We start from the raw sequence: 9473 nt of genomic DNA, 5'->3' as shown, positions 1-9473 counted from the left end.
CCCGCTCGCGTGGTCTGTGTGGCACGGGGGCTGAGGTGTTGGCCGGGGGGGGGGGGGGGGGGTGGGGCCCGCAGAGACCCCCTTCCTCCTCTGTCTACGCGGGTCCCTCCGCGCTTTCCCCAGGCCCACCGGGCACGGGCAGGCTCCTGTCTGCCCGCCCCCCGCTGCCCTGGGCACCCTCCTCCCCCTCGCCCCCATCCCTGGCTGCTTCAAGACAAGACAGAGAAGGGTTTGGGGGGCCCTGGGGGCCGGCTGGGAGCTGGGTCCCTTAATTCAAAAGCCTTGAGCTCTCAGGGCCCCCAGAGAGCTTTCCAAGGAAAGAGAATGAGAACATTCCAGCCGCTTCTCCCCACCTAGCCGTGCGGGCTCTACGTTTAGTGTTTTTTCTGATGGAAGCCCTTGGAAAGGTGGGTGGGGGAGGGGGTCCTGCAGGGGCAGGGGACAGAGAAGGGCACAAGAGGCTGTCCGGGGCTGGCCTTTCTCAGGGCCCCTCCACCACCCGGCTCTGGGCCGGACCGGGGCAGCTTCAGCCCCAGCGCAGACCAAGCCAGAGGAAGCCCTGAAGGAATCAGGAGAAGCCACACGGCACCCCTTGAGCTGACGGATGGACTCAGACCCCGCGGGCACTGGGCAGGGCCCTCAGACTTAGCGCGCAGCAGCATCCCGGCTGTGGCCCCCCAAGACTGCAGCCCACAGGGCCAGGGTCAGGGCCGGTCTCCCTGCCACCCTGTGGCCCTCTCCTCCTGCTCAGCAGCCCCAGACCAGGCGCTCAGTCCCAGAAGTGCCATCGGGCCTAAGGATGAGGTCACTTGGGGGTCGGGTCTTCAGGGGTTCACACCCCTCCTCCTCCGGTGTGGGTCCATTGGGCACACCGCCCAAGCCGCCACCTGGAATGCCAGGGAGCCTGGGGGCTGTCTGGGCTGGCTGTGGCCAGGGAGGTCAGCGGGTGACCCTGGCTGCACAAAAGCCTGGCCAGCCTGCCGGCCGCCCAAGCCAAACCAATCTGCACCTTTCCTAAGGCTCCGCCCGGGCCGGAGCTTGGGATGGCTGGGCCCTGGGGCCGGGCGCCCGGGCCCCCCGAGGCTGCAGACCGCTCAGAGGTGGCCTCGGAGCCCAAAGTAGATCCTCTTGCTGGGACCTGGCTGTCCGGCCAGCCTGCCCGCAGCCCCGGGGCTCCCTGCAGGGCCTCCCCCTCCCCATGACAACATCAACACCCCCAGAGCTGTGGCCGTCCCCAGCTAGCCCCGCCCCTGGAGCGGACGGCTGGACACTGGACCCGGAAGAGGAGGGGGGGGACTGTGCATGGGAACAGCAGGTGGCCCCATCCACAGGGACAGAGGCAGGGGCGTCCTGCAGAAGTTGAGGTACGTAAGTGCCTGTGGCCTGGGCTGGGAGCGGCTGGGATTGGAAGTAGGCTGGTGGGGTCAGGGTGTCCTGGAGGCAGCAGTTAGCTAAGCCTGTGTCCCCGCAAGACCCTGGAAAATGGCCCAGGTGTCCCCCCCACCCCCCACCTGCGGCCCACAGGTGCCGGAAAACTCTGTGGAGGGGAGCGCAGGAGCCCTTTAGGGCCCAGGGATACATGGGGCCATCCCAGCTGGGGGGGACTCCCAGCATAGCTGGTCTTGGGTGTAGCTGGGGCCACAGGGGAGGGTCCACGTTCACGGGGTGGGAAAGACCGCCCGCCCGTGAGACCCGGTCGTGGTTGGAGGCCACCCTCGGCCCTGCTACCGGGGCAGGGCCCTCCTGGTGAGCCTTTCCCCCCAGCCCCCAGCCGACCATGGCTGTGATCTTGGGAAGGTGCGTGGGACCCTCTCCAGAGCCCCTCCACAAACAGCTCATGGAGGCAGGGAGAAGGGAGGCAGGGAGATGCCCAAGGTCATCAGGGTCTCAGGTGGCAGAGGAGAGGTCAGACCCAGTCTCCTGCTTGGCACCACCCTGGGCACTGGACCTCAGATGCCCCTGCTCCTTGGGGACCCCAGGTCACCCCATGGCAGCCAAGCCCCAGGCCATGCCTCTGCCACCCCATCCGGGCCATGCTCCGCCCCTTCTGGGAAACAGGAGGACAATCGTCCCGTGTCCTCAGACCCTGCCTGCCCTTGGAACCTGGGCTTCCCTCGCCCATGGGGCTGGCAGTGGTGTTGGCCACACCCAGCCCTGCGTGTCACCTGGCATGGGGGGCAGGAGTCCAAATGCCCCCGAGCCCGGGGCAGCGGGGTGTGGAGGAGCAGTCCCCTGACCCTGCCGGGTCCCCCAGCCCCCTCACTGGGGGGCCAGGGCCTCCCGGGGACGTTGTAGCCCCCACACTTGCCGTCACGTCTGTTCTGTGTTTCGCCATCACAGTGCCATGTGGGGTGGGAGCTGTTGCGCCTGTGTTCTTGACGGGGAGACTGAGGCTGGAGCCAGGATGTCTGTCCCTCTGGTGCCCGCACGCTGAGGACATTCTGCCAGTGCAGCTGCCTCCGGCACCGATGAATGGGCACTTCCGCCTGGCCCTTGGGGCAGTATTTGCCTTCTCCTGTCGGCAGTAAATATTTACCGTCCTCACTGTTCTCCGGGCCTGAGCAGACCCTGAGGGGCAAGGGGGTGGGTGCAGGGATGCCAGGGTGGGTCCACTTGCTTTTGAAGGCCCGGTGCCTTGGGGGGAGGGGTGGTGGTGCGGTCCAGGAGAGGGAGCGAGACCAGGAGCCAGTGACCCGAGCTCCTGGCAAGGCCCCCTGGCAGAGACCCGGCTGAGCCCTGGTGAGTCTCTGCATCCAGCGAGGCCGTGAGGGGAGATGCCTGTGTTCCCCTTGAGGGAGCCTGCCCTCGGGCCCGGGCACGGTGAGGCCCCCAGTGCAGGTGGCGTCCCTGGGCACCTAGGCACCTGTCCGAGCCAGGCAAGAGGGCCAGGGCGGCCATTCACAGATATGACCAGCAGAGGGCACCAAAGCCCCACTTTTGATGCATGCGACTCCCGCGGTCCAGGCCCGTGGTGCTCTCTGAAAGGATCTGTGTCTCCCAGTTCCTGCCATTGGGCACTCTCCGGGGCCTCGGGGAATGCCCGATGGGCTGGCCACCCAGGCTCTAGAGGCCTTGAGGTTTAGGAAGGAGACGGGCTGTGTAGTGTCTCAGGCCCCCAGTCTTTCTGGTCCAGGCTTCTCCGTGGGAGCAGCTGGACAAGGTACCAGGTCCCCAACATTCTGGGAAAGTCTCCAGGGTGATCCTGAGCCCCGATCCCCAGAAATGCAGAGCCCTGGGGTGGAAGGGAGGTCCTTGGGGGTGACTTCCTTCAGCCACCCCCTCACACACAGTGTGGCTGAGCAAGCCGAGGTCAGCGGAGGGCCAGGCGCCCACCCAGCTGGAGCTCTTGCTGAGGGTCTGCAGGGCTCTGAGGGACTTGAGGCTGGGGGCTGGGGGGTGGCCGTCACTGTCAGGCCAGGTGGTCCCTCCCCGTGCTGGTACCACCTCAGTCCCCGTCGCCCGAAGGCTTACGTGAGGCAGGGACTCGGGGACCCAGGGGGCCTCCGGAAGGGGTCCGGCCAGGCCAGGTTCCCTCCTTCCCGTGCCACCCCCTGTCCCCGCCGGCTGCTGGCAGGAGAGGGGTCAGTGCCAGAAAGAACATTTTGGGGACGGAGGCAGACAGGGGTCTGGGAACCGCAGAGATAAACAGGGAGGTGGGGGCCTCCTGCCTCCCTCCCTCCACCCAGCACTATTGTTTCTGGGTTCTTCACAGGGACAGGGAGGCAGATTCCTTCGAACGTGGAGGCCGACCGAAGCGTCTCCCCATGTCCCCTGCAGCCTAGTCAGGCTGTGGTGGTGCAAGCAGCCCCACCCTGCCTCAGCCCAGACCTCCCACCTCCTGCCCGTGTGCAGTTGTGGGGGGACCGGTCCCAACGGTCTCCCTGGGGCTCCCCAGGCACTGGGCTGACCACATGGGGTCCTGGGGGCACCGCTGGGTCTGTGGCTACGCTGCACTTGGGATCCATCAGGCCGGGAGTGGACATAAGTCCTGTTCCCCCCAGCTCCCTGTACCCGGAGGGGCTCAGAATTTCCAGACCCAGGAGGCCCACCCCCGGACCAGCCACACTCAGGGCTCCCCATCTGTGACCCCATGAGGCGTCCTTCCCCACCGTGCCTGTCTCTGGGCCTTGACAGGGAGGACAGTAGGGCCCCCAGCCTGAGCGGGGCGAAGGGGGGAGGGGGGGAGGGCTGGCCCCGCCCCCTCCAGCCCCATGTGGAAGAGGCTGCTGAGCCATCAGAACCTGGGGGGGAGGGGGCCACATTCGCCGGCCTCACTCTGACCCCCTTCCCAGCCCATCTGTGTTTTTGGAAAACAGAGCCCGCGCCCCAGCAGCCCTGCCAGCTTGTGGCTGTTCACGCTGGGACTTAGAGCCCCCCCTTTGTTCTTCAAAGGCCATCCTCACTTCATAACTTGGCCCTGTTCCGGCCCAGCCTCCCGCGGGGCCACCTTGCCTGCCCCCCAACGCCCAAGGGGGGACCTTGGAAATTCTCTCCCTTCTTTAGACCTCAGGTTCTGAGCTGTGGCTCAGTCCCACGTGGATGCTCAGTGGGCAGCAAGAATGGGGCTGGGAGGAGTTGAATTTGGGAGGTCCTGGAGTAAAGCTGAGACTCTGAACCTGGAGATCTGGCTTGCCCTGTCCTCCCTGACACTCTCTGACCCTCTATGGCCCTCCCTAATCCTCCCTGGCCCTCTGTGACCCACCATGACCCTCCCTGACCTTTCCTGGCCCCCCATGGCCCTCCATGGCTCTCTGCTATCCCCACTCTGGCCCTCTCCAACCCTCCCTGGCCCTCCCTGACCATCCCTGGCCCTCCCTGACCCTCCCTGACTCTCCATGGTCCTTCCTGGCCCTCCGTGGCCCTCTGTAACCCCCCTGGCCCTCTCCAACCCTCCATGGCCTTCTCTGGCCCTACCTGCCTCTTCATGGCCCTCCGTAGCTCTCTCTGGCCCTCCATGGCCCTCCCTGGCTCTCCATGGTACACTCCTGAGGTCTGCTCATCCTGTCTAAGGAGATCTTCAAGAGTCAGGGGTAGGGAAAAGGTGGAAAGGCCCTCTCCAGGGTCCAGAGGGTGGGTTGATCCTTGGTTGCTCCCTGGGGGTGCTTTCTGGACCCCAGCCCAGCTGTGGGAAAGGAAGTGGCAGAGAGGTCAGGCTCTGGTGGAAGTTAGCTCTAGTCACACAATCAGCTCATAACAGAAGGCAAGCTGGGAGTCTTCCTGGAGGAGGTGTCTTGTGCCCCTACAAAGGCATCTCAACCTTGAGGACAAGTCCATGTCAGGCTGTCGCTATGGGTGGAGCAAACCTAGGCCAGGGATGGCTGTGAGTCAGGTACAGCCCATGCCACTCTCTCTGGAGTCACAGTGACAGCTGTGTTCACACAGAACTGATGTTCCCCGGGCCCTTCTCCATGGCTGGGCATGCACTGGTCTCGGTCAAAAAGAAGGGACAGGCTAAGGTCTGGAGGACATGTGGGCACCTCCCCTCCCCTCAAGCCTCAGCGTGTCGGGGCCAGCTGGAGTGTCGACCTGGGCTGGTGCAAGGCTGAGGGGAGAGAGCTGGGAGGCCAGGCAGGGGTCGTAAGTCCTTGCTGTGCTGCTTGTGGCTGTGTGGCCTTGGGAAAGTTACCCTGAACGTCTCTGGGCCTCAGTTTCCTCATTTATCTGAGGGAAACCAGAGGAGACTGTCCCTGCCTTGGCTGCTGAAGGGTCCAGTGTGGTGGCAAGGCATGTGGTGGGGGTGGGGGGGGGGTGGCGGGGAACCGGTCCCGGGGCCTGCCGCAGCAGTGATCAGCAGGCCTGTCCCGGACACCATCAGTTCCTTCCCCAGCAGGACAGACTTCTTCCAGACCGTGTTGCCACATGATGCACTGTCCCCCATGGGCCAGGTGTGGGGGGGAGGGGTCACAGAAGGCCAAGGCAGGGCTTCAGGCTTAGCGATCTGTCCCGACTCCGCTGCTTGCTCCCAGTGTCCAGCAAACTGCTTGTCTCTCTGGGACTCTGTGGCACAGACACAGTACCATGGATCTGGTTCTCCTCCCAGGATCGTGGGCAAGAGGAAGCTGACGCAGTCCCCACATTGTGGTCCATGGGCATGTGGGGGCCCTTGCCAGGAGGGCAAGCTTCCCAAGGGAGGAGACTCAGGGCTGGGGTCCTGGGGGGCCTACACGGAAAGGAGAATGAGGCCAGCTGAGAGAAATGGAGAAGGGAGAGCAAAGCCACCGTACAACCTGGGGACCTGTTGGCCCAAGACCCTCATGGGGGAGATATCTTTGCAGCTCCTGGGACTCCCCAGACTACCAGCCCTGCCCTGACTGAGCTCCCTCTCCCCAAACTCCAGAGCCCTCTTGGGTAGTGACTTTTACCTGCAAGGGATAGACAGGCCTCTGGAGGCAGGTGTCCCAGCACTAGCCAGGCCCTGTGGCTTAGCTACCAATGGTCTAGGATGCATCTCCATACAGTCTCAAGAAAGAATATTCTAGTGCCAAGGGTTAGGGGAGTCAGGGACAAATACACATTCACGTCGGGAGAGCAGAATAACGAGTGTTTATTAGCATTTACCCTGCACCAGATGCTGGTGTCTGGGCCTCTGTGCACCCCCACATGGGACCCATGAGGTTCAGAGGGTGAACCGACCTGCCCACATCCATTGGCAGAGCCAGGGCTTGAACTGGGTCAGCCTCCAAGCCTCCCCTAGCCATCCCTCTCCCCCATGTGAACACATAGCTGTGTGAGCAGTGCAACGTGGCCCCTGGGCCCTGTCAGGCTGGCTCCCCCAGGGCCCTTGTGATGTGACCTTGGGACTTCAAGGCTATGTGCAGCCCCCAGCAGCCTCCCCTGGCCTGTCAGACTACCTGCTGCATGGACACGGCAGAGCCATATGGTATCCGACGGTGCCAGGCTCCTGGGACAAAATCTAGCGTGTTCAGAATGGGGCTCCGGGTTGTCTCAGTTCTGAGGTTTGGTAAAGTGACGTAGTTGCCCAAAAGGCTATTACTGATTTAAGGAAAGGTGGGTTTTCTGAGGCTGCGGCTGCACTTCTACAAGTAGCCACAAGGTGTCAGTCTCGGGCCAGGTTTGGAAAGCCCTGCTGGGAAGCGAGCTCAGACAGCAAAATTCAGCCCATCCCTGCTCATCCCAGGGTCTCTGCCTCTGGACGGGGTCCCAACATTCTTCCTGGAGCTTCTCAGTAATCGATCTGATTTTATTCTGATACGAATGTAATACAGGGCCCTCTAGTTTTCAGAACACAACAATGCTTCTGGAAGGTGGTGCACCTGTGGCTTTGGGCATCCACCTTGCCACATCCTTTGGTGTTGGGGAGTCCCCCAAATGGGGGGAATTCCCTTATGCCTCCCTCCACCACCTGTTTGTAATGCCAGGATGGAGGTGGATAAGAGCCTCAGATCTGAGCACAAAAGGGTAGAGATCACCTGTACCCTGATGCTGTAGGGGGCTCCCTCCATAGACAGAAATATACCTTTGCCCCCCAGCCCTCTCCTCAGAGAGTCTCAAGTTGTAGTGTCTAAAACTGGTGGGCTCTTTCCGCTTTAATTCTAGAAGCGGCCGCCAGGTGTCAGCATGAGGCCGCTCAAGCAGCCGAGTGGAGGAAACCTGGCACTTGGGCTTCCTGGGGGGTGCTCCAGGACTCTCTTGAATAAGTGAGGACCTGGCCAGAGACCCAGGATGGGATGATCTTCTCCCAGGCCTAAAGGCAGGAGGGGCAATGAGGTTATTATTATGAGGTGTCCCTTCCTCCCTGCACTCCAAATTTGTCCCTTGTGTGTTCCCTCCCACTACCTGTATACCCTATAGGCCATGTGCTCTCCTTCCACCAAGGAAAACAAGTGGAATGTAGGGTTGTGGGTCACAAGCCCCACACCCACTTCCCTGACCCCCAAAGCCTCTAGTCTTGTCTCAGTGGTGCCATGGCTTAGCTAGTCCTCCAGGGGTCCTCCCCACCCAAAACCCTTTCCTCTGCTCCTTTCCTCTTGCTTGAGCATTCTGGGCTCCAAGATTTTGATAGACTAAAATAACCCTGCATGACTCTTTTTTGGGCCAGGCCTGAGATGGGACTCCAGATCAAGGCAGAATTCAGATTCAAGATACCGTTTGGGAGCTGGGAGTTTCCACGTTCTCAGGAGTTTGATCTGTGGGTTTGAAAGGCCACTTCCCTTTCAGCCTTTTAGCTGCCCACCTTCTCAGTCTGGTGAGCCTCCCATGAAATCCTCACGTCTGGCTTGGGGTCAGCCCTTCACTCTCCCTAGCCCCACATGTGGCTTGGCAAGTCCTGGCTAAGTTTTCCCATAAGAACCTGGCAATAGCCCCTTGAAACATCTGGGCATCTTGCAGCAGATAGCAGGGGACAGCACAGGATGCAAAGCCTTCAAGCCACAGAGCCCAAAGCAGAGTCAGAGCCCATACAAGCAGGTGACTGCTGCACCACAGGAACTGTGGACTGCTTCACACTGACTCCCTTCTATGTGCCCAGACCTGACTTAAGGCCCTTTAGCATCCCTTCGTCCCTCCCCATCCAAGAGCCCAGCAAAGAGTCCCTCCTGCCCTCTTCCCATGAGGTGGTGTGGCTCTGGGGCATCTGCATCCTTTGGGGCACAGCTGCCAGACCTGAGTACCCCCCTCAAGTCTCTCTTCCCCACCCAAAGTCTTATTCTCTCCATTGGATGTCCCTTCCCTTTGGCTAAGGAAGGGAGTTCAGGTGATGGCTTGAGAGAGAAAGGGAGAGGGAGAGTTAAACCCCAGCATGTGCCAGTAAGCTGGGTAAACTGGGGTGCAAGGGTACTGGGAGGATGGGAGTGGTGGCCTTCTGGGAGGTACAGACGTCTTTGCCTTTCAGCGAGTCTTTGCTCTGTGGTCTGCTCTCCCTGCAACCTTGGGAGAGAGGTTTAAATTCCCAGTGAGATTTAGTCCAGTCAGGGCAGCACATCTGCTGGGCCCTCCCCCAGCTGCTGATGGCTTTGAGGCTGTGCTTCGATTGGAGTTTCAGCCAGACTCAAAGGCTGTGAACCCAGCATCCCACACAGGGTGTCCGTGATCAAGCAGGACTGGTGCTCAGAGCTGCCATCTGCCATCATGCATGCGGTGCAGGGGGGCCAATTGGGAGTAACTGGTGAAGGGAGGAAACTCCCAGACGAGTCCCCTGCCCTTGAAAGAAGGAGGGACATGACGACGTTGCACTGCAGCTGCCTTGGGAGCACCTGGAGAGAGGTTTTTCTGATCACTCTCGAACCCTGCTTCATTCTGCATATGGCCCATCGCCATTTTACCCGTGCCACGCCCACTGGCATTCCAGGGTGTCAAGTGACTGCCAGGTGTCAATCTCTGGAGGCCCCGCCCACTCTCCACCCCTCCAGATAGTCCCACCTCCTAGCTAAAGGGAGTACTTCCGGTTAATGTCCACGCCCACACACTCCTCTCCGTGGGGTTAGGGGGCTGGCCAAATCTCCACCCCCTAATGC

Source organism: Puma concolor, chromosome D1 (genome assembly GCF_028749965.1).
Source record: "Puma concolor isolate L17-30 chromosome D1, mPumCon1.1.hap2, whole genome shotgun sequence".
Lineage (NCBI taxonomy): Eukaryota > Metazoa > Chordata > Mammalia > Carnivora > Felidae > Puma > Puma concolor.
This window is presented reverse-complemented; position numbering follows the sequence as displayed.